This window comes from Rhipicephalus sanguineus, unplaced genomic scaffold (assembly GCF_013339695.2).
Source record: "Rhipicephalus sanguineus isolate Rsan-2018 unplaced genomic scaffold, BIME_Rsan_1.4 Seq345, whole genome shotgun sequence".
NCBI lineage: Eukaryota > Metazoa > Arthropoda > Arachnida > Ixodida > Ixodidae > Rhipicephalus > Rhipicephalus sanguineus.
The window spans coordinates 26,723-52,620 of NW_023615060.1; the positions used below are offsets into that span (position 1 = coordinate 26,723).

General features: G+C 49.5%; 1 protein-coding gene across 1 annotated transcript in view; it reads right to left on the reverse strand.

The window, feature by feature from the left end:
* LOC119377088 (uncharacterized) overlaps positions 1 to 25,898 on the reverse strand; it is a gene marked incomplete at its 3' end in the record, with an annotated part of 76,980 nt that overhangs the window by 26,615 nt on the left and 24,467 nt on the right.

Here is a 25,898-nt window from a genome sequence, read left to right on the forward strand (position 1 = left end):
GTCATCGCGGAGTGCACTAAATAAGGCAATGTGGCTCAACCTACCTGCGCACTTGGCACAGCGATGAAACGGTATGGCGTTCTGTGCACTGCGGGACTGCGGCGCATGGCGTTAGATGCTCATAAAAATTCGTAATCGTTTCTCATACCTCCTAATTATGTGCGCATGACTCGTATTTCGTATAGATTACTGTACATCAATTTGAATGAAGTCGAGTGGGAATGATCAAACAGTTAAAACAAAACCGCCCTTGTCGATGAAACGTTTATGTTTATAATGTACGGGAGGTCCCAATTAAGTTTATACTGTGGGACCACCTTCTGTATATCCTTATTCTCTACAGTATATTGTGAAATAACATTGATTGATTGATTGACTGATTGTATAAAACTACGCTCCCTAAACGGGAACGCCGAGATACTTCAGCCATGAAGCACTTCTGTGTAAAGTAGCAAGAAACGACTGACGAAGCAAACGAAATAAGAAATAAGGAATATAACTATGCATAACGTGATAGAGAAATCAATGACGGATTAAGTACAGAAATGAAACGAATGATGAAATGAAGAGTGTAATTCGCCTCAGATCACTGAAGCAAATAAAGAAATGGAGGTAGCAAGTAAGAAACGACTGAATAAATTAAGGGAGGAAGAAAGACAGAAGGGATACATTAATGAACAGGGATCAGCGGAGCGATAGCTTTGTAAACCCAACAACGCACGGGTACGCATGTGTCCGTGTCTGTTTCATCTGTAGACGTCGCGGGCGTTGTCTGCGTGATAATTTTGCGTATTCACGAGTAAACAGAAACAAATGCACGTCTACATTGTTATACGAACTTGTATTTTAAGCAAAAACATTGCGAGGCGAACGAGGCAGCAACGACGAGGCGACTGCCGTAACTTGGGCGCTGCCGCTGTGATTCCAACGCACGTGCTTGGCACGTAGACATCGGCCAAGATTAGGGATGGGAGAGAGAGAGAGTTCACCGGCCGCATTTGGCGCCAACACAGGAAACACTACATGACGTCAACGTGGACTTCAAGCCTTGAGCACGCTCGCCCGGCGCTGTTGCTATACATCCTTTCCTCCTACAGTGTATTGCGCTCAGCGGTGGCAATGTTGTAAACAGTGGATAGCAAAATGACGTCTTCCGGTTCGATGCCTAGCTCTTCGCTGTTTCAAGATGTGTGCCGTTCAGTGTAATCGGGGAGAAAACGCGTACTTTCTGCGACGCGGTTGTTACCAGTTATCTTGCCTCCTCCCCGATTACACTGAACCGCACACAACTTGAAGCAGCGAAGAGCTGAGCCTTGACGGTTCCTAGAACCGGAAGTGCTGTAGCAGACGACGCGCCATTTTGCTATCCGCCTATCGTTCTTCAGCGGGCGTCCTTGAGAACAGCAGTCACGCGGTGAAGCCGGAGGGGGCGGGAACTTCACAGCCGTTGTAAGCAGACGCTCCGTCGGCCCGAGCCAACGCAGCGGCCGGCTCGGCTGACTTCACCGGAGCATCCGCCGCTGACGGTTAGCTTGAAACAGGCACGAAAAACGGGTCATGAACCACCCCTCGGGCTTGGCGTGAAAAACACCCGGGAATGAGTCGGACCCTTCTCAGGAATATATAAAGCCGAAAGGATTTTTCGTAAAGCTAAAGTAGGACCGGAGATAGAGCGATCCCCATCCCATATTTACCCCCTCAACTCTCTCTCAACTCGCTTCATTCCGGAGGAGAGAGGGAGCGCCGTGGAGGTGCCCCGCCCAGCGCATTACGTCACCTCGCTTCAATGTTGTGTGGTTTCCTTTCCGCGTAACTTCGCGGTGTTGACGGCTGCTGCTGGCAACTAATAGTTCCGGTCGGCTGCTTCTCGCTGCGCGGCGCGGTCCAGTGTAGAGCTGTGCACGGGCCGTATTTCCGAGCCCGAGCCCGGCCCGGGCCCGCTGACTTTGTCGAAGGCCCACCCGAGCCCGACGGCAAAGGGCTGCGAGCCCGCCCGGCCCGGCCCGACGTACGAAAACACAATCCCGGGCCCGGCCCGGCCCTGCCCGGCCCGGCTTTTTGAACGACATTTGAGCGAGCAGGTAATGCATTTCTATATCGAGCGATTTTTTCACAGAATGAAGGCAATTTTTTTTATTGTCCTTTTTACCGGGCTTGGCTGGCAGAGGAAAAATGGAGGAACGCGAGACAGCCGGCGAGTCACATCCACTCTTGTTGCGTGCTGCCAGAGTTCGCGTAGAGTAGTTACGAGTAAAGGCCAAACCCCATATGCACCAAAATGCACGCGACAGCGACGAGCGACGAAACGGGCCGTTCGCGCGATGTATCGCGTGCTCGAAATCGCGCGATCGCTCGGTTTTTTCACATTTGGAAACCATCGCTCATCACCCGGAAGTCACAAAACACCCGAACCGGATGTACATCAGCGACGTACTAAGCAATGTACTAAGCACATCAGCTGTACACCAACAAATAACGTAATAATTATCCACGTGCATATAAAAAGTACTGCAAGACAACGGTAAGCGTTTTACTTACCAACGTGCAACAAATATCTTATCTGCATTGCATACCTGCGACAGCGCTGCACTTTTGCCATACAAGTAGACGGCCTCATGCCAGCAACAATGGAGTTCCCTCGCCAAAGCCGTCACGAGTATGGGGCATGCCGGCATGCCCATGCAAGCGTCAGCTTGCACGAAGGCGATCTACATCGGGTCGCTCGTCGCTGTCGCGTGCATTTTCACTCATATGCGATTGGGCCTTAAATCTAACGCGAACGGTCGGGTGGCGCCGTCACTAGCTCAGTTGGTGTTACTTCTCTGTTCGTTGGAGTGCAACAGAGGCAGTGGTTTACCTGCTCCCCTTTTGTTTAAAGCAGCGAATGGAAAGGAAAAGCGGTAAAGGGCGGTCGCGGAAAAGGCGCTGTATCCGTGCTAGAAAACAATTCCCGCTCATTCTCTGTATTTCGGGCTTGAGTCGGGCTTTGCACCGGGCCCGAGCCCGGCCCGATAAAACTTCAAGTAGCCCGAGCCCGGCCCGGGCCCGAGGTGAAAATACGTCGGCCCGCCCGAGCCCGGCCCGCGGGCCGGGTCGGGCTCGGGCTTTCGGGCTACCCGGAGCCCGTGCACACCTCTAGTCCAGTGCTCTATTGCATATGGGTTGTAAGCGCCGACGCGATCTATTTGCATTGATACTGTTGTTACTTAGCTCATGTCGCATTGATACTGATACTTCGCATTGGTGCTGTCGTTACTTCGCTTCGTCACGTCGCTTATGTCGTTTTTCTATCAAATCAAAATTAAACTAAAACGAAAAGCCGGCAAGCCCTAGATGTAGCCGATTGGCACGGCATGTACAGTGCTCGTCAAATGAAACCCGAACACCGGCAAGCCTTCGCACGGTATAGTGCGCGCCGTCCAGTTATCATCATTGATAGGCGCGCATCCGGTTTGACCACTGGTCAGTGGGTTTGACCGCACTGCGCATATGCGCGCCTGTCCATGGTCACATGGTGATAACTGGACGGCGCCGTGCGAAGGCTTGTCGGTGTTCGGGATTCATTTGACGAGCACTATACAGTATATGCTTTTAGATAACGACCTGGCCAAGGCGGCCTGTCTCAAAGCACGGAATAAAATGATAAAATCCCGTGCTGAGAAAACGTGACTCAAAAGAAAAAAAAAAACAAGATAAAATGCCCTTCGACCTTCGGAAGGCTGCAGCCCGCCTGCTCGTCGCCGAGAGCGAGAAAATCAGACAATCAGACGCGTCGGAATACAAGCGAGATTTGAGAAAGCATCGCGACGTGTGCGCGTGCGAAGGAAAAAAAAAAACAATAAAGAAAGAAACGCGAGAAGAGAGTCGTTTTAGGCTGGCCCCAGCAGCGTGCGGGATGCCCAAGCAAAACCGTCGTGGGATTACCTTGGCCTTGTGATCGCTGCTTCTGAACTGCCCAGCTGTGTCGGCCGTGTGTGCGCGTTTTGTGCCATGCTCGTTGTCGCTGGACGTGAAATGCGTGGTTTGACGACAGTGCAATATGCCTTACTGCGGGTCTTACTGCGGGTGGAATATGGTGTGACAATGTCCCGGCGACTCAAGCTGCCGCTATGTATATTAGAGAGTTTTAGTTTAGCGCGCGCAAACCTGTACGTACGCAACGGCTAGCGCGGTACGTACGTTACAGCTGAGGCTGCTTCCTACAGTATTAGTTTAGCGTACGCGACAACGGAAACATGGAGTGCACCTAAGCGTCAACACCTTCGTCTTGGAGTGCTACTTGGCGCCACCTAGTGACTAGGCAATAAACTACAATAGCCAACCATAGTTGACACGAGTCAAGGCGTGAGACAAGCCAAGATTTTACGGCGGCGCGAATTTCGTTTAGGTGATTTGTGGTGACTGGCGACGGTGCGACGACTCAGACGAGACGGGCAGCTGCGAGGGAGGGAATAGGCCGTCAAGCATCCATTTCGAATCACCGCCTTTGGGACACTCTTTCATGGGAAGAAATAGACTATTTGATGCTCACAACCCGAGAGCGAAGGCTTTTGAAGGGCGACTTCAGCCTCGACGGCATAGAATATAGCATAAGGCTCGATCGTGAAACCGAGCTGCTGCGATACCGCTCTCGCAACGGACTCCTCGATGTGGACCACGTGGAATCAACGCTGTTTCGACAGCAATTCCGCTTCGAGAAAAGAGATGTTAGTGAACTAGTTCGTGCATTGCTGCTCCCTGATAAGATATCTAGTGCGCAAAAAGTGGCGGTGCCCGGACGGGACGCATTGTGCCTTCTGCTCCGGAGGCTGGCCTACCCTAATAGATGGTGTGACCTGCAAGAAATCTTTGGGCTGCACACGTCAGTAATGTCAGTGTGAGCTCGCAAGTGATAAAACACATTACGGCGACATTTGGGCACTTGTTACAGGACATGAACAACCACTCCTGGCTTTCTTCAGGCTGCCTCAGTGATTTCGCAGAAGTGGACTTTGCATCTCACTACAATACTAGGTGGTCTTGCGAGATCTACAGCATATCTCGGTACCTTTAAAAAAAGGAAGAGCATGTGTGCGCGTGTTGTTCATCCGTTTTTTTTTCCCAAAAACAATTGTTTATTAGGTCGATGTGTAGGCCAGAGCTTGGCCTTCCTCATTACATATGCACTGAGTCGGCGAGATCAGTAGCAGAAGTCAATGACAAGACTGAGTTTATTAAATGACGCACAGTTTTAATTTAGATTGCGATAACGAGCAAAGTTTTGCACTGAAATGAACAGCATTCCTGTTATGACAAATTATTTCGCAAAAATTGGTAGTCGGTGAAAGTAATCTTGTGGTCGAAATTTCGATCAAAGAAGTACCGTCGAAATTTCGCGCTTTTTCTGCAGGTGTGTCGTCCTTAAGACGAGAAAACAAGCTGCCGTTGGTAAAGATAGGCTTATGAACAAGTTCTACGCTTGCCTTTCGGAGTACACGGGTTATTGTTAGCTGGCGCCTGGAATATATGGAATTGCTTAGTTTGGTTGGTTTTTTTTTTTCGTTTTTTTCTGTCACGATGGCACCCGTGAACGGGAGACGAACACTTTTCATGTCTGCTGTAAAGTGTGTGCTTGGGATACCACAGCCGGCTCAATGGAATTCGGGTGGGCGAGCATGAAGTTCCTATAATTTCATCTCTTCTTTGTTCAGTATCCACAACCACTGGAGCGCCTCCGATGAATCGCATCGCTCGTCTTCGGTAGCCATGTTCTTTCTAAAGCTTTTTGAGCACCTGGTGAAACACGTGTGCCCTGCTCTAATGAAGGGAGCAAAGGCGTGCGCAGGGCTAGCCACCATACGCAGGGTTCCCCTTCAGGGGGGGATGGATGGATGGATGCTATGAGCGTCCCCTTTATAACGGGGCGGTGACATGTCTGCCACCAGGCTCGAAGGGGGGAAAAAAAGAAAAAAAAAACTTCCTTGTTTCAAGTTGGCTTAATACCTTATCTACACTGCTTAAATGAAAGGGGCGAAGGTTCGTCGCAGCGCCCCCCTTCCCAATTATGTCAATGTATGGCGCTGACATTGCGCCCCCCCCTCCCCCGAGTCGCAGCGTCCCCCTCCGTATGATGTCAATGTGTGGGGCTGACTTTGCGCCCCCCCTCTTAGGTGAATAGAGGGGTCGCCCCCCTGCCCCCCCCCCCCCCCCCTGTGCGCACGCCTATGGAAGGGAGATTAGCGGACGCAGAAATGCACGTCGCTTTCGCATAAATTTTGCTAAAATTTGCGTGGGTGCTTAAACGCACGTGGCTTTGTAAATGTTTTAGATTAGGAAGAACATGGCGGCAGATACCGGCTGCACTTGCGAGAGGTGGGAGGCAGTTGTTGCTACTTAAGTAAAAGTGAAAAATCTAGGGTCTTTAGGCGAGCACATTGTACAGCTCAAATGACATCAAAACGCAACAGCAATCATCCACGTAGCGTGTAAACAATATGAGCTTAGGGGTGAAAATGTAAAGAAGCCGCTTTTCGAGAAAATAGCTCGTGCACTCTGAAACATCGTCCTATTCAAGAGTCGTTTGACCCTGATATAATAACCTTGAGGCAACCGTGAATAAACTGAATATTGAACTGCTCCCATTTGTTCCAGGCTGTGAGAATAAAAGGTGCGGCGCTACAGAACTGCTGGGCGTTTATCGATGGCACTGCTCGCCCGATATGCCGCCCAAAACGGAACCAGCAGGCCTACTTTTCGGGCCACAAAAGGGTACACTGTGTCAAATATCAGTCCTTAATGTGCCCAAATGGTATTGTGTGCCGAAAATGGGCACTACCCGGGACGGCGGCATGATGCAGGTTGGTGATGTGTTTACTGAAATGCTACTCTGAGGCTACAGCTATCCGTAATGTGCTACTTGCTTTTTATTGGCATGTCTGCAAAGGTTGCCCAGGATAGAGATTGCAGACATCTTGGCTTGCGGCTACTTTCACTTACTGATATTTTGTCATTGAACAAGCCATTCGTTCCCTTTCTATGCAGGAATCCTTCGGGACAGTGGCATATATATAAAGCTGGAGCGCCTTGTCAACGGGAAAGACTTCGTGATATATGGCGACCCAGCCTATCCGCTGCTTCCACTAATCATGAAGCCCTATGGCGGGTTTGCACTAACACATGCGCAGCAATCCTTTAATCAAGTCATGAGCAGTGTCCGCCAAGCCGTTTATTTGAAAGGTTTTGAAATGCCACTTATGATATTGCCAGTATCGACGCAGGGTACGGTTGTATCTGTAGTACCGCCATGGCATGCCAACACCGCATTGCGAATGTTTGGGGTCTCTCTATGATGCTTACGGATTCATTGGATTCCGCTCTGGGAGCTCATTTAGGTGCCATTAGATGAATGCTACATTCTACATTCAAGAGCCCCGACCCTAAGGCGTCGTTAGGGTGTGTCCAGATAAGGTCGAACACGAGGTCCCAGTCACCATTCCCGATTTTGATGGAATTTACTGTAGGTCTAGGCATTAAATACAGAACAATGGTTTCGAAGTTAGTTTCGCGAACAAATTTAGTTCGTCTGAAAAAAAATATATCAATTTTGGCCGCAAAAACACTTAACCGCCAATTTCGCGATTTCTGAATTTTGAGCGCGCATAGGCAAAAAACGGTGCACTTCTTGGTCACAATATTTATTACCCTCAAAGAACAAGTGAAATACAAAGTCTATTGTTTCTCTTGCTTGTCGAAGCAACTTTGAAGAAAAAAATCACAAATTTGGCAAATCGCACAAAATACCTGTATTTCAGGAATTTATTGCTGCAAATAAGTAGAAGTGAGGAATAAAAATCGGTATATTAACGCTCATACCTTCGCTCTCTTTTAAAATAATTTTCGTGGTTTTATCTTCCTTCGGTTTACTCGATAATTAGGCTGAAATGTAAGTGATTTACCAAAAACGCCACTTCGAAAATAGTTTTCTCAAAAAGGCCATTTTTAATTTTTTTAAATCGCTCTGATTGAAGTCAAAGACGTCATTTACCATTCTGCATAAAAAAAAACGTTGCATTATTTATGTTGCTAACAAGTTATAAGGCGTCAAATGTGACCAAGTCAGCCTAGCGGCCGCGTCGTTCGCTATGTGCTGAAACTTGCATATAAATTGTCGGAAATACTCGTACGTGACATAATCACAAATCAGCAGCTCCACACCGAAAGATGCACAGCCAGGTGTCACGGTTCAGCAAGCTTTGTCTTGCGATCACCCGCTTGACAAACCCGCAGCAGCGGCCGCTCGGTGCTGCGTGCGCTCACATTACATGAGTGCCGCTTCGAAAAAGAGCGGAGGAGCTTAACTCATCTTCTCCGCTCTTCTGCGCCTTCGAGCAGCATTTGCGCTCTCCTTCTCCATGGCTATACCACACTGGCAAACGCCAGTCAGAGGCGCTATCAAGCGGCTCCAGCGCAGTGTCAGACGGCGACTGTACAGCGAAGGCGAATAGCTGCGCGCGCGCCGGCGCCAGTGCGTCTGCCACGGCTACGGTTGGCTACGACGTGACTCCTCTGGAATGCGCAGACCGGCGGCGGCGAGTTGCGCGCGGCGGCGGCTCCGGTGCGCCAGCTGCGTGACATCACTTATCCTCGCGCATGCGCAGCACGGCTCTTGAGGAGGCGCACGAAACTGGCTCGGCTAGGCCAGTGTAGCTAACGCTACAAAAATTGGCCGCGTATCTGCGTGCTTCGCTGCAAATGTCGTCGAAAGACGACAGAGGAGGCGCTGCGTGAGATAGGGACGCCATCTAGCAATACGTCGGGAAACATGAGCTTGTGCTGAGGGCTTTCGTCGGCAGAGGGCCTCTTCGTGCATAGCGTCGCATTTTCAGCGCAACCTAAGAAACACTAGGGTCTTTAGAATTACGTTTCTATATATTTTCTAGTAAAAGAACACACCACCTAATACTTACGTATTGATGTTGCGCCTCAAATATGCGTAAATTTGTTTTTGATCGACAATTCTCACGAGTATATATGAACTCAGCTACCAGTTGAAGATGATTGGGCGTTCAGCAAGTGGGTCACTTACTTTGGCCAGTTGGCTCAATCGAGTGACAGACAGAAAGACAGCCTAAAATTGTGCGTCTAAGTTCTCCAACTATCGTCTTTAAAATAGTCCATCGCGGTGTGTAGCGGTTACGGTGCTCGGCTGCTGACCCGGAGGTCGTGGGTTCGATCCCGGCCGTGGCGGTCGCATTTCGATGGAGGCGAAATGCTAGATGCCCGTGTACTGTGCGATGTCAGTGCACGTTAAAGAACACCCGATGGTCAAACTTTCCGAAGCTTTACACTACGGTGTGCCTTATATTCATATTGTGGTTTCGGCACGTTAAACCCCAGATATTATTGGGAAGAAAATAAACGGGCTTTATTGTATAAAAAAAACATGGCTGATCCATCCGTCATGGGAATCGGTATACAGTAAAACCTCGGTGATACGATCACGGCTCGTACGAATTTCGGGGTGATACGAATTTTTCTGTGGTCCCGGCCAAGGCCCAGTAACCTGCAATGTATTGGAGTGCGGGTGTTGCGAACAGATTTCACCCCGCGCCGTTTGATACGAACGTACATACGCTAGCGCAAAGGTACGAACAGGTGCTACCCGCGCTGTCACGGAAGACGCGGCAGTCTCGCGCGGGCGCGGGCATGCGCGCCGCGCGACCATCAGCGGTGCGTGTTGTTTCCATTGTGCGCGCGAATATTGGAAGCCATTATGCGCCTTCGCGTTTAGGTTACAGATGGCGCTGACGTCGCGTTTCTTTTTTTTTTCCTATTTTTTTCAACACGTTGACGCGTGCTGCTGTGCTCGATTCAGCAGCGTCTTTGTACTGCGTTAACACGTGCCTGCCAAGTAGATGCAAGCCATGTCCCCGCAATCAGACGTTCTATGAAACAAGACAGAAACTTGGGTTGCGGGTCCATCATGAAGTCCCATGAAAGGTGGACGAATACCCCAAAGGACGAAGCGGACAGTCTTGGCGAAAGAGCTAGGCCTCGCAACGTACGCGCACACCTGCCAACTTTCCCATTTGCACGGGAGACTCCCGAATTTCGAGCAAACCTCCCAATAGACCCTTTTCACAATACTGAAGCTAGCTTTTTTGATATGCAGTTTGCCCAACTAATCGCGGCTAGTCACTTTCTGCAAACAGCGTGTTCAAGCGCATTCTGCTTACGCTATGACATGGAAAATGTAGACCCGGCTCTCTTGACATAAACATGCATAATAGACAAGCCCCAGCACGTGCAACTAGGACCTCGTCTCCTCTCTAAGCAGGGCAGGTGCCGCCGTTAGTTGGGAAAATATGCAGCGCAGGGAAGAGAACTTACGGATTATTAAAAGGGTCTATTGTGCGGGCACGGCCGTAAGTCTCCCGAAAAGCGCCCCCAACACCACCGCGATAAGAAAGTAACAGCAACAAAGGACAGCGATTCTAAAATTTTCTGGCCTTCATCTATCGCGTGCAAAGTGCTTCTGTAGTTACTTTCGCCGCAGTACTTTGGTGTCATGCAGAAAAGTAGTAAGATTAGAAAGGGGCTACTGGCGGTCACGGGTCACAACACATCTGGTTCATTAATTACACACGCGTGCACGCACTGTATATTTACAAGTACAAGCATGATCGATCACTTCTAAAAACTTTACTGGCAGTCATTCAGAGCTGTTCATGACGTCGGTGCGGCCCTGAGAAACACTAAATCAAAACGTATGCGAACTTTCTTTTGTCGCATACTAATTTTCCTTGTTTTCTGGTGATACGAATTTCAGATGGTACGAATATTTTGGTAGCCCCGCGAGAGTCGTATCACCGAGGTTTTACTATAACACGAAAGTGAAACGTGTATTCACAGAAGTAGTGCTTATTGCATGGAGGAAGGAAAAACTAAGGAGAGGCCCTATCGTATCCCAATGCATTGCGAAAAGTGTGGCGGAAGTGACGTCAGATTTATGGGGAAAACAAACCGGTATGGGGCAAACAAAGCAGCAGACGCCCTGCGGCGTGCTCTCCGCGGTGGTTCGCTTCTGCTCGGATTTGTAGTCCCGGCGTAAACTTAGCGCGTATTGTGCGGTTCGCACGCAGTAAAATGTTGCAAGCAGACGTCTACCAGGCTGTTCGTGCGTGGCAGGCCCGAGCGCTGCGCGCTGAAATTCTTCGCGGAGCGTTTTTGTGCAACAGTACAGAAAGTACCGGTACGTGCCGTAATCAAAAACATTCAGCCTCTGCCTCATCGTATTCGAACTCACCTCGCAGTGACTTACGTGTTCTGCTGGGCGTATAGGCCTTTCTTTTCCTTTCTTTTGCCCGATTTCCAGATCTATTGCCCGATTAGCGGTTATTTGCTCGTGTATATGGAGTGAGCGCAGTAGCTATTCAGCGCAACGCCAACCTGTAGTTGACGTAACTTCACGTCGAAAAGAAAACACCACTGTATTGTATACGCGATCGTGCACGTAAAGTTTGTAATTCCAGTGCGCACGCAACGAGCGCACACCGCACAATACATACATCACGTAGTCCGATAACAACAACAAAAGTTTATTGCCCTTTCGTTTGAACGACACAGCCTCTAAAACGTACGATGCCTTCAGCGCATGGTATGTACGGCGCGTCAGACGCCAAAAACAAAATTTCACGTGTGTTCCGAGTTGCCACAACGAGTAAGAAGCAACAGAGCGCACATCCGAGAGCTCCGCATGCAAATATCATGGCTTAGTGATCAGTACTGAAGCGAACGTATACGTACACATGAAAAGTGACAGCCGATACTGCCCGCAGTGCACGCGATTTGCACTGTGTATACGCAAGAGCGGGGCATTGCGTAGCTTTCCTAACGAACACACAAAAGGAGCAGCACGCGTGAATCGACTACACCGCTTGCACGGCGAAAAACAAAAAAAAAAAAGACTGCAAAGTTTCGCGATGCGCGCATGCGCTTGCAAACGTCGCGACGGAAATCGCGAAATGTTTCGCTGCGCCTTCGCTAGGAGGCGATGCGGGTGTTTGCGATGTGGAGGCTTCACGAATGTGACGTCAGGGCCTCTCCTTAGTATTCCTTCCTCCATGTGCTTATTGTGTGGATGCACCCATGTTGACGGCTAGTTCGTAGAGGTTCATAACTTGAGCCGCAAAAGCGTGCGTCCCGCTGGCCAAGGCACGACATTCGCCCGTGGAAATCGTGTCCTTTCTGCAACTTGTATTGCAGCAGTTTTGTTAGTCGCTGCTCTCGCAATCGAGGTAGTCGTCGGCGGAGAAATCCTATTGGTGCATGTGGAAGCTCCACTACTCCGATGAACCGGCGCACGCTAACACGAAGCGAAAGGCAAAGAACGTAACTGCGTCTAGGGTGCCTCGGTGACGACAGCGCGGCCAGTGTCCCTCACTCGTATCGAGACGCTTTAACCTTGACCTCCGATATCGCGAGCAATCTCGGAGTAAGCGCTAGTAAATGTCGCGCGTGCATTACTTCTTGTCACCTCTCACGGACGGCGGCACCGCCCCGCTCCGCCCCACCTACCCACACCGCCAACAGAGAGCGCCATGCGAGAGAGAATGTGTGAAAGATATTCGCAATGCCCATAGACTGTCGCGCTGCCAAGCGGAATTCAGGAGCGTCCTCTCGAGGAGGGTTAGTAGACGACAAAATGGCAGCACTATGCAGTCGCTCCCTTGTTCGGCTGTGCTAACCTCAGTGTTAACGCGTTGGCAAGGAAGGAACACTACGACTTGGCATGTTCACTGCATCAGTGAACAAACCGGGCCCTCCGTGACACGAAAAATCTCATTCGTTATTGCGAGGCGCGAAGGTTTCGTGAAAATACGTGGCGACTCGCGCTTTCAATGCTAGGCCACAGCGTACGCATACTATCAGCTTCGCGAGGCTTTCTGTTGCCACGTAGGTTAGTTAAATGTTATCGTCTGACATATTCAGTTGAAGCTCACCTGTTTTACTTGTATATAGCATTGGTCAGTGTTTCTTGTAGTGCATGAATCCCACAACACTGTACGCGGGAGGTCGCGCCGGCTCGCGATGTGCTCTTGTAAAACTGAGCGATCTCAAGTTGTCGATACATTAAAATATGCCTCTATCCTTTGTCAGCAAAGCGCTGTTACTAATCGTGCGAGCGACGTTTCAATCATTCGAGGACGCGTCTGCTCCACGCCTTTCGTGGAGCGAACGCTTTCCACGCCGTCCTTCGCCAGTGTGTTGGTTTCATAGCCAGCGCTGCGCCGCTTGTTTTTGTGCGTTTGTTGATAGGTGGCAGCACACTGCAAGCGATTTGCTCGTTTACCGATCTGAGAGTGAAATGTTCTCCGCGCCCAGACGTCTCTGTAATTGTAAACGTGGTGACGCGGAATGGTCGAAGTTGTTTGGCGGAGGAAATTCTTCAGATTGCTTTCAGCAGTGATGGTGAAAGAAACCATCTTGACGACGAGGATTTTTCACTGGACGTAGAAGACTGTGAAGGCACCGAGAGTGACAGCGACGGTGAACGATCAGCTGCTAACTCACGTGGAGCGAGTTGCACTTCACGTCCCCTCGTGCGTTAATTATTGCGATAGCAATTATATGGACAGTCTCGGCTGGAAAATATCCGTCCCCGTCGCCGTCATTCACCGTATGTATAAGTATGCATATATAGAAAGGCCACAAAGAAAAATAATTAAGAAATTCTTTCCGACGCGCGGAATCGAACGGGCGACCTCTCGCTTTGCAGCCCGCCGCGTTAGACGTTAGGACACGACAGCACCGTCTCTCAGCTTGCTAAAGGCGAGCTATTTATATATACCATGTAATTCAGCATGCTTTCTTAGTGGCCACATAGATGGCGCGACGTGCGCGCGTGTTGCGCGCTTTAAAGATCGTCGCCCCGCCCCTGCGAACGCCGTTGCTGTTCGCTCTACAGGGCGTCGTCGCTTTCGTGCGCTTAGGGCCGAACCATATACACCTTTTCACAGGAGCACCCTCGCACCCATGCTCGCACCAGTGCGCTGCTGGGGTCGAGGGTATGTTTGCAGTGTTGCCATCGCGCTTTGGGCTGCGCATGTTGTATCTGTACGCTTGGTACGCTTGGATGTTGTGTGTGAATTAGGCCCTTCTTTGAGATAAAAAGCGATTGTCATGGCCGGAAATGGTGCGTATTCAAAGAACCGATCGTCTGGCCATCACTGTGTCGTGCACGGGTGCACGAACAATCAGCGGAAAAGGAACATTTTAGGCGTGATTGTGTGCCCGCAGCACAGCACGCCGCGCGAGGATTGCAAGTGTGACACGTTCTCGCTGTATCACTTTCCGTCGTCGCCGGAATTGCAGAAGAAATGGGTGGCGTCGGTAAATCGGAAAAACTTCCGTGCTTTGGGCTGCGCCAGTGCTCTGTGTGTGTTGCTTCGGTACGCGTTTGTGTGATGTTATGCGCCTGTGTCCGATACGAAGTGACTACCATGGCAGAAAATTTACTGCATTCGCATAGCAAGTCATCTGGTCATCACTGTGTCGTGTACGGGTGAACGAACAAGCAGCGGAAGAGAAATATTAAGGTGCAATCGTGTGTCCGCAGCGCATGTACGCCATGCGATGAGTGCAAGCGTGGCATGTTCGCGCTGCATCGTTTTCCTTCGTCGCCTGAATTGCGGCAGCAGTGGGTGGCTTCGCTAAATAGTAAGAACTTGCGCGTGTCGCCCTGGTCACGCCTCTGTTCCCGGTATTTCGTTGGCGGCAAAAAAAACGACGAGAACAACGTTCCCAAGCAGCATCCTAGATAGGAAAGAAAGGTACGCAAGCCACTGATGACTCACCTACTAACTCGTGAGAATGTTGCGGATTCACACTTCATGTCGTCCATAACACAGCGGCTGAGACGGCTGCAAACTCCACCTTGCCCGGTTACGCATGTGCAGCCTGCGCGCGCCGTACTTCAGCGGACGGCCTCGCGGAAACCCACGCGCGATGGGGCCTACTGTTCACGGCTTGCGACGGTGTCACATTCCCCTTCACCAGCACGACTTTTTCCTTCACATTGTGCGCCAGCGACTGACCACACAGTCAAACTGCACGTAGCTGCGCGACTCCAGTGCCTCGTAGTTGCACACCTGGCGAAGACCCCAGGCATCCGCCTCAACGAGATATAAACAATGTTCGCTCGCGGTATTTCTGGCCACTCACAGGTCTCCTCGACCTAGTCTTCGACGTCGTCTGGGTGAATGTATGTCAACTGTATCTGTGAAGAAGGATTGTGCGGTGTTTACAGTTTACAGCTGACAAACTTACGCGCCGCGAACGAGTATGCGCGGAGGTTTGAAACTGATGGATAATCCGTAAACATTTAGTACGCCAATAAAGGAAAGCGGTAGACAGCTGCAAGAACGCTCTAGTTACCGATTATTAACACTTCACGCCGTGATCGACCTGGTACTACGCTGGCTGCTACTGCATGGTACCGACGACGAAGCACTGCCGTTCGCAGACGCGGAGCTAATTCTTGCGTCGCACGGGCGAATGCACGCCGCTGAACGGTTCAGACAGCGACGAATAAGTCAATGGCAGCGACGATACCAAACAAAACAGCTTAAAGAAACGAAAAATCAGCAAACACAGGCTTTAGCAGGGACCTCACACCAACAGATAGCGCGCCGGTTCGAGTACGCGCAGCCCAAGATGGCGATTTCGCCAATCTTGCACGTTAGACGGCGCGCATTTCAATATGGCGCCTCCCTGGCGTGAGAATTTGAAAAGGTGTATAGAGCGTTTTTGCCGGCGTTTTCCCGGCGTTTCGTACGCCGGCGTCCCTCGACGTCGACGCTACCGGTGACGGTGGCCGAAACGTCCACCTCTGGACGGTCCAGACATCACGGGCGGCAGCGTCGACGCCGGATGCAGTTCGATGGACGCAGAACCAATCAGCGTGCGGCTGGCAGCGACTTCCGCTACGTAACGGCGTCGTCGCTGCTGCCAAAATGGCTGCCGCCCGCCTCGGATCTAATAAGTCGTCGCCGTGCACTGTGTGGCCCTTAAGTTCTCAACTGATGCTTGTATTTGACTTAGCTTGTTCCCTAGAAGCTTCGACAGCAAAGCGATCGTGATATCTTTGAAGTCTTTCCGAGTGCCGTACTCAAGTTCATCGGTAGGCTTAGCAGGAATGAGTGTATTGGCCGAATACGTGGCCTCAAAGCTGTACGGCAGCTTCAAGCTCAGAGGCCATATATTACAAGTTTGTGCTTCTTCTTAATGCCAATAGCTGGCGCTACAAGTCAAATAATAAAAAAAGACTTTTCGGTGGCGTTGTGTCACTGTGACTCGTTTTCTGCACCACAGAACTGCTAATGAGACATAAAAGCTATAATCAGGAATATATCTTGTTGGTCCATTGACGGAAACTGTACACTGCTTTACGAGGTGTCAGGTTCATTCCCTCTGGTCACACTGTGTGACGCTGAGCTGTACGCTGAGCTAACGCTCTTCATATGGTTTGCCGCCCTCTCTGACGACGTTGATGCGACGACGCCGAGGGACGCAACGCCAGGAAACGCCGGCAAAAACGCTCTATATGGTTCGGGCTTTATCCCAAGGTAAGAAGGGGCGGCCGGTGAGGTGCTTCGCTTCGCTCGCTGCAGCGGCCGCGTTTGCGAAAGGAGCGCGCTGTTCGAACAGAAATAAGTAACAACTGTGACAATTAGCTCGCGCTCGTCTTGTGTGTACCTGCTCGTTTGTTTCGTGTGTCCTGCTTTATGTTTGAGCAGTGCGCTTCAAGTGTCGAGCTGTGGCGCATTAGTTCGCGCTCGTCCTTTGGGCTTTCTTTTCGTGCGTCCTTTGGGCTCGAGCGACGCGCTGGCAATTTCGAGCTGCTTTCCGTTCTTCGCGTTACATTACAATTTATTGCTATCGCTATCATCGCTTCGCCGTTGCGGCGAAACTGTGACTTTTTTCTTTCACGCTCGTAAGTCACTTTGATTGTATTTAATGTATAATATCCTTGAGCGACATCAAAATAAAAGCATAGTTCCTCTTGTGCATTGCATGTATCAATTATTGTGGATATTATGGAGCGCCGCATGCCGCCAACACGCTCGAGCTCGACCAGAGAAGCGAAATGGTTAGAGCGTTGGAACGTGCAATCACAGCCACAATCCACGCCTCTCGGCTAACTTCTTCGACGTTGCGAAAAGGATACGTGTGCATTCTTTCGATATTCGTGTTTCGATTGTGCTGATCGAGCCTGCAACATGCGGGTGAAGTGAATTGCACACGGCTAGAGTCTCAGCATGGCTGTGACACCAGCGCTACTGAATGGGAAGTTAAATGCTTGTGTTCCGTTGAAGACGTAACTCCGCGTTCCCGACTGCACAAGTAATGGCGACGGCGTATTATGCTTGCAAACCATCACCACGTTAAACGTGCGCTCCCGTGCAGCAGCGTGGCGCTTCTCGCTGGCGGCCTACTACTGCGGCAAATCCGTAGGGCAGGCTCGGTACAACGTATCTATAGACGTTGGCTCGGTACGTACTACCTCGGAGTGCCGTTCTGCTCATACGTCAATTTTAGTTTATGCAGTTTTATGTAGCACGCACAGGATTTCGCGAAGCATCGTTATGCACGGTAATGGAGCTGAAATATAACCTTTCACACCACAGCAAATAATTAGGTGGCGAGTACTTAGCACTTTCTATGGTTTGGGAAAGTAGTTTAGTCTAATATCCAATTCAGCACAGCTCATGACTTCATCCGGTGAAAGCGGCACGGGCCGTACGTCCGCGCGTACTATCTGTTCCTATGCTAACAAACGGGTTGACCCTCCTCCTGGCGCCATCTTGAAAAGCACGGCGCGCCACCTATAGTTCGTGGGCATTGCGAATAAGGCGCGTTCATAAAGTGTTGAACGTCTGCCAAGTCACCATCTCCCTTTTCTTTTTGTCACAACAAGAGTGGCGGAAGAATCGCAATTCTGGGGTTTCTTGAAAAATATTGTCGACACTGTCCAGTTTTTGAAAGCCACACAGGCCCGTAACTAGGGGGGGGTTGAGGGGGTTCTGACCCCCCCCGAATTTTTTTGATGCTTTAACTTTTCGGGTGATACTAAATATTTACACGCCTTCACAGCGACCCCCAGCTGCCAAAGTTACACTGCAACTTTCCTGGCATTGCTTCCCTCTTCTTCCTTTCTTCAAACCTACAGAACACCTCAGCGCTCCCTCCCCCGCACGCGCACCTGCCCTATTTGTACAGCTTGCACTTCGCCCTCGCGTTCCTTCGAGTCTTTTCTTTTTCGTCTTTCACCCCGTAGCAGCTCCTTTATTGATTCCAGATGCTTTCCTTGTGCATTGCCGCTGGAGAAGTTATCCGTCTGTGCGGACCGCACGTGTCGGCTTTGGGTTTCTACGAAAGCGCGTCTCCTTCTGTGAAAGTAAACAGTTCGACAGCAACGGCACACCAACACGACGTGCGCAAATTGCCAGGGACGAAACCCCTAAGCGGAAAACTCAGCGGCGCATTCCGAGGACGCAGGCTGCAGGGTAAACTTTTCTCAAACTGTAGTCTTCGCCACCGAAACGAATCATCGAAGTGACATCTACTGAAAGACTGGCATATCCGAGCAACTTCGAACAACCTTAACCACACGCAAGGAAATCTACCTCTTCTGTACACACAAGGTATATGCGCCTCCCTACAAAGCACACAAAGCGAGGATACAGCCGGCACACAATCCGGCACCAGCGGTCAACTTTCACAGGAGAGAAAAACGCCGCCAAGCTGGGCTGCGCGCGGGAGTACAGAGGCTGACGTCACAGCTACAAAGTGCATTTTTGGGGGGTCACGGCTATTTAATTAGCGCAGCCCAGAGAGAATTATGCAGGGCGCCAGGGAGCCGTCTGGAAAAGGTGACTTTTTCACAGGAACGGCAGCAGCAACACCTGCTTTCTGGACTGTACCACGGGAGTGCAAATGTCTCGGCAGTGCATTCTTGGGGGGTTCACGTATATTAAGGGAGTCTGGAGTGCCCCTGGAGTCTTCTGTGAAAGGTCTTTAAGTAGCGTTAATCCAGTTTGCTGCAGCGGGAGTACAATAATGGTCCTGCATGCACACCAGCTGTAGCGGCGTTCAGAAAACACATGCGCCACGCGGGAGCCGGCGCGTTCATCACACTTCTACATTCTAGCCACTGTAAAGTGGATAAGAGAGGAAGAAAACATCGCCCGCCGTTCACGCCAGGCAGTCGAAGCAGTCGCAAACGTCTCTTTTTGGAGCCACTGGCCACTTCTGTGTGCGTGCACAGGATTGCGGCAGCAAAATGAAAAGACACTCTGCAACAACGAAGCAAAGGAGTCTTGCGTCTTACTTCAAGAAGTTCGAACCGATGAAGCGGACGGAGAAGAACCGCCTCCTTCGAAGGATAAAACTTCGCCCTCCTCAGCACTGGTGGAAAGCCAAGCGCGTCGGAACTTCTGTAGCGACTCAGGAGAATGCACCGGTTTATGTGAATCACCTGAGAACGAACACAAGCAGGACACCCATGCGCCGCCGGAAAATGATGGTGGCCGCAGTGCAACTCCAAGTGACCTTTGTTCTACAGTCAACGCTGGCAAAGTGACGCCTTTACCACTGGGCAATGCCCAAGGAAGGTGAGTGGCATGGCACCTACACATTCTGGTTCGCCTCCCCTCTGTGCGACGAGTGCGAATATTTTGGACTTGGGACTGTTTGTCTCGAAAAGCAATAATGTAAATGATCCAGAGACGACGGAGAAGCTGCTGCTCAATCCGTGGACCCCTCCGGCTACCTATGATTATCCAGCCACAGGGAAAAGGAATCTGAAGTTCCAACCTCACTGGGTAGATCGTTACCCATGGCTTGTTTATTCAGAGAAGCTTCAAGGAGCATTATGCAAATATTGCGTAGTCTTCGCAAGCGAGTGTGCAGGAAAAGGGGAGCACCAGCGCTTGGGCTGTTTTGTAACTAAGGAGTTCACCAATTACAAGAAAGCCATGGACGCCTTTAAGAGCCACGCATCCAGCAGTTATCACGCCATGTCACAACGCTATCGGAGAACTTTTTAGCAGTCCGGTCCGCTCACAGCATGACATCTTAACACAACTTGACCACGGTCTTAAAAAGCAGGCGGAAGAAAACCGCAAGAACTTGCTGCCAATAATAGAAACAATCCTTTTCTGTGGCAGGCAAGAAGTACCCGCTTCGCGGCACAGACGACTCTGGTCCGATAAATATGTCTGAAGTGCTGCCATTGAAAAATGATGGAAATTTCCGCGCACTGCTTAGGATGAGAGCAAAATGTGGAGATGCCGCCTTGAGAGCTCACCTGGAAACATCTCCGGCGAATGCGCTGTACACGAGGCCCAAAAATTCAAAATGAGTTGATCACCCTCTGTGGTAAAATCATACAAGAAAGATAGTTGAAAAACGTCAACTCAGGTTCGTGTTTTTTCAGTTCTAGCTGACGAGGCCACTGATATATCTCGCACGCCACAACATTTCCCTATGTGTAAGGTACGTTGGACACGACACGTCGGGAGTGCCCATACTTAAAGAAGATTTTGTAGATTTCGTTCCCGTGTACGATCTCACTGGCAAGGCGCTGGCGAGCACAATCCTGAACAGCCTTAGAGGTCATGGCTTTGACCTGAACCTACTTTGCGGGCAAGGATACGACGGCGCGGCATCAATGAGCGGCACCTTAACGGTGTTCAAGCCTTCATTCGTCAAACAGCGCCCAAGCGTTGTACGTGCATTGTAGCGCCCACTCGTTGAACCTTGCTCTGCTTCACGCATGCAAACTCCCCAGCATCCGCAAACTGTTTGGGAACTGTATCCTCAACCTGTACGTTTGTGAGAGCTTCGCCACAGAGGACGAACCAACTGCGAGACAAAGTAGAAGATTTAACACAAGAAAAAAGAAAATCAGTTCTCTCCTTTGCCAAACAAGGGTGGGTAGAGAGTCACGATGCACTCAGCGTTTCCTTGAACTGTACGTGCCTATGTACAATTCCTCGAATATTTGGAAGAAGAGGCCGCGTCATCTGATACTTCATCAAAAGCTTCTCAACTGCTCAATGCCATTACGAAGCCCGAGTTTGTCGTTTCGCTTCAGATCTGTAGCGACCTCTTCTCTTTGACACTGCCACTTTGCAAGTTTCTTCAAAAAATTGACTGTGACTTGGCTCAAGCGTGCGATCACGTAAAGAATGTTATAGACGTTCTTTCCACAAAAAGGGCTAGTGCGGAAACGGAATTTAATAAGATTTTTCTGAAGTCGCTCTCTTTGCTGAAGATCACAAATGTTGAGATGGCCCTACCACGCATCACTGGAAGGCAGATGCAAAGAAGCAACGTACCTTCTGCTACTCCCGAAGAGTACTACCGGAGGAATGTGTATTTGCCTTTGCTGGCTGACTTCGAAAATCAATTAAGAGACCGGTTCGATGCCCATAAGAAGGTCGTGGTTGGCCTTAACATGCTGCTGCCGAAATTCTGCGCATCGGCTAGCCTTTCTGATATTGATGATGCAGTGCAGTTTTACCTTGGCGACATTCCTTCCGCTAATGTCATCGAAGCAGAGTTCACACTGTGGGTGAACAAATGCTGCCAGATCGAAGAAAAGAATCGCCCAGCTTGTGCTTTACAGGCCTTAGAGATGTGCAACCGCGACTTTTTTCCGAACATCCACAGCCTACTTTCTATCCTGGCGACTTTACCCGTGTCGACGTCGACCCCGGAACGGACTTTTTCCACACTGAGAAGGCTGAAGAGCTACCTTCGAAATCATATGAACAACGACAGATTGACCGGACTAGCACTGCTCAGCATCCATCGAGAACTTCAAGTGACCCCAGAACAAGTCCTCACAGAATTTTGCAAGTTGCCGAGAAGGAAAAACTTCCTCGTTTAAACTTCCCTCTATGTTTCAAGAGTCGATTAAAAGCTAAACCCAGCTAGCCCAAGCTTCAACCCTTCTATTCTTTCGCAATTACGAGGAAACTATCCAGCAAGCAGAATGTGCGAACGGTAACAAGAAGATCGGAATGTCGGGCGACTTGTTTGTTTGCTTGCATACATACTGTCACGGACTGCCATTTTTGCGACCCGGCGTAACGGCAAATTAACGGGCGCCGCACTCCCCCGCTGACCGGTGGAACCGTTCGCTCATGAAAAGACTGGTCTTTAGTGCAGGGAAGTACTGAATGGGGTGTTCTTCTTCAAACGTTAGTCGCCGATGTTTGATCCTTTGTACCTACGGCGGCGTCGGCAGGGTCGTCAAAGGCCGCGATGCACCCCGAACCAGCTGTAGACTGCAAGACGCACCGGCTGAAACCAAGGAAACTGACCATTCCCACGGGCAAAACTGCTTGTGGACAAGCCGTATGAGAGAACCCCAACAGGTTGTCACTCTCGCTCAGTTGAGGACCCTCTCCTAATTAAAAAGGGACGCGGTCAATATATTTTTAGGGTGGAGTTTCTAACAATGAAACGTGCATGATTGGACCCATGTAGAGGTCTCTTTTCCCCCAGGACGAGAATGAGGGGACACGGAGGTCGATTTAAGCGCAGGATTTCGCCTTGCTAAGCAGTCTAGTTGCTGACCAACATGGTGTAGAAGGAGATCAAGAAGTATCCCTTAAGTGGTTGTGGCTCCGTATCGGCTGGCCACCTAAACTTAGCCATTCGTCTAGTTGTGACGCGAAATTAACGTCTGTAACGTAGGCATCGGTACTTGAATCTCGAGTAAGTTCAACCTGCCCGAGATCGGCTTCAAGCACTAGCCTACCGGAAACACCAGCGCTGCAACACCGCCGACATCGCAGTTGTGCCAGAACTCTCTCTGACTTCTTGCATCCGATCGTCGTGGACTCGAAGCTGCCGGTCATCACAGGTATCCCTTCACCTGCTTATACCTTCGGACTTTCTCATCTGTAGTTTTATTGTTGGTTAGTTTTGTGTAGTTTGTAATACTTCTCTCTTGTAAGCTGATTTATTGATTTTATATGTATTTTGTTAGTTGGTATTAAGTGTTGTACTAGATTCCTCGTGCTGCAATATCACTAGAGTTTTGTTTTTCCCCACACACGTCTCTGATCTCTTCACTGTCTCTGCTTACGTACGGAACGACCTAACCTGCTGCCATTCCCGTCGCCGACTTCGCGCTGGCGACGCTAGAGTGGCAGCTTGTAACACATACATACCGTTTTTGTACCGTGGTTACATTGTGTTACTTCATCAGGAGCCGTTGGTCGCGGTGTCCCCGGCTTTGGTGGTGCTATTGTCCAAACTTATTTCTTGCTTTAACCAGAATTTGAGGTTGACATACCAATTTCTTTATTTGGGTACAAATAATTGAAAAGTACCATCGAATTATTACAAGTAAGCGATGTACTTGATTTATTCACAAAAATAAGCCAGTATAAATCTTAAAAAATGGCAGCCGTTCTACACGCAAACCCCCCCCGAAAAAAATTCCTGGGTACGGCCCTGAAGCCACATACACGTTAGAGTACTTGTACAACGTGGACAGAGAGACGCTAACCACCGCACTTGTAAACACCCTTTTTCTGAACCTGTTTACCGACATCAATATTATCTCATTCTGGTCATGATATATTCTGCCGTGTACGTAAAATGTGTATATCGCCAGCTGTGAAAACGTTTTTCTTTAAGCTGCACACATCCACTTTACCCGTAAAGACATGGCTTCATGAAAAAGGGATATACGTGCCCTGGTCTGTAAATTGCAGGCTATGCAATGAGCCTGAAACAATCGAGAAATGTTTATCATTGCCGTGAGTTCATTTCTGGGGACACTTAAGAGAACCCTCAAAAAGTATTTGCAATTACATCGCATGGGGTAAGTCCTCCCTTCAAAAGCATCCAAATAATCACCGTATGATTTAATCATGCGTTTTAGTCTATATCGCGAGGGAAGCCGCATGATGACAACATGCTGAGCCACCTCCTCGACAGGTCTGTCTTTCGAGAAGCAGCAGCGAACGTGCATAGGGTTTGCTGAGAACCTTCTGACCCGTTCTGGAGTGGCTTGGACTTCTGGACGCTTGTGTCTGTTTACCGACTTTGAAGATTCCTTGGACTAGTGAAATTAGTGTGTTTGTGCATATGCGCATGTGAGTGCAATTCCAAGCGATGAATTATGTTGTATAGATGGCGAGATTTGATGGCATTATTCCCATGCATTAAAAAAAAAGCCAAGGCAGTTTAGTTGGTTTAGCGTCGGGCGCTTACCGTCGCGGCCACAACGTCGTGGGCTCGATTCCCGGTGGCGGAAAATCGTATATTTTTTTTCTTACTCATCCATTGGCGTCCATTTTATCAACGTCATATCCATACGGATGTACTTGGTGGGCCCCGGCATAAAACACTTTCGTGTTAAAATAAAGTGCCTGTAAATTTACGCTCGAGGTGAAGAGCATCACAGAGGGAGTGAGTAGGAAATCCAGTTAAAAAACGAAATGAAGTGTGTAACAAATAGCGCTTGTGTTTGCGTCTTTTTTGTGTACGTGTTCGTTGCCCTTTTGTGCGCTGCCTATTCGAAAAAGCAATGACAACTTCGCAACACGCTAGTACTTGCACAGTGGCGCTAACTGCCTCACAAAACGGGAATTATCGTCGATTGATGGTGTTATGTCAGCAGAAAGGCGGTTCCTCTCAAGTGCTGTGAGCGTTAGAAAGGATTCACAAAATGTTTTGATTTTGCAAAACAGAATACGCGCTTTTCGGTGATGGTCGAGGCGGTGGAACCCGTACTGCGGTGATCACATAAATGTGTTCTGAAGAAAACATTGGTTGGGCATACCTGATGAAACAGGTTCAAGCGGCAAAAGCTTGTACGCGCTATAAGGGACGAAATCGGGGGAGGCTGGATTTCATAGCTGTCACGTTGGCCGTGAGTGTAGTTATGAAAGAATGAAACGAGACCAGTTATTACGAACAAGTTCCGGGGCAGCGATTAGTTTGGCATGCATAGGATCTCACACAGAAGTAACGTATCCTTCAAGATTTGTAGTGGTTTTGTAAAGTGTGCTGGTTTAGCTGCGGAAGGACCGGGGGTAAAATTGCGACGTAACGCCAACAAGCGTATGGTTTGAAGTGTTGATGATGTTGGTAATGCGAAAAATGCATTGCTAGTAATATATCTTTATTTTATTCATTTTATTTCCTCATACTGCTGGACTGTCGGCCATTTACGGGCGGGTCAAAAGCAGCACTGATGCGACTGGTACAGTACAAGAACATTCCAGTGTCACATAGCAAGAGCACGTAAAAAAGAAAACTAACTACATATGCTAAATATTCACTAAACACACAAAATTATCTAACCTGGCAAAGAAAGTCGGGCGTCACAAGCACAAGTAGCCAAATCCACGCAATAACCCATGCAACTATCACAGCACCAGTCATCCAATTAGTTTTTTTCCTTATAAAGGAAACTCTCAGGGCTTACTGGCCGTCCTTATGGGATAAAGACATTCAAATAAATTCCATGTTATCAAGCCGCATCTCTGTACTTGGCCACCGATATCAATGTCACGCCGCACAGAACCAACACTTTGCAGATTTACGGTAGAACACACATACATCACACACGCATGCCTTTTCTCCGATGGTGATCCACCCATGTGTGAAAAATGTGGTGAGCCACTTACTGTGTTTCACATCTTGATGCAATGCACTCACCTAGACAATAATAAAAAGAAAACATTTCCCTTAGGATAGCGTGACTGGATTCAACACCATCCTTTAAAGGGGCACTGACACCATTTTTCCAAGGCGAGTTTACTCTGCCATACAAATCTCCTGCATGCAGAGTGTGAAGCTTAGCAAATGCTGAGATATATTTATTTTGA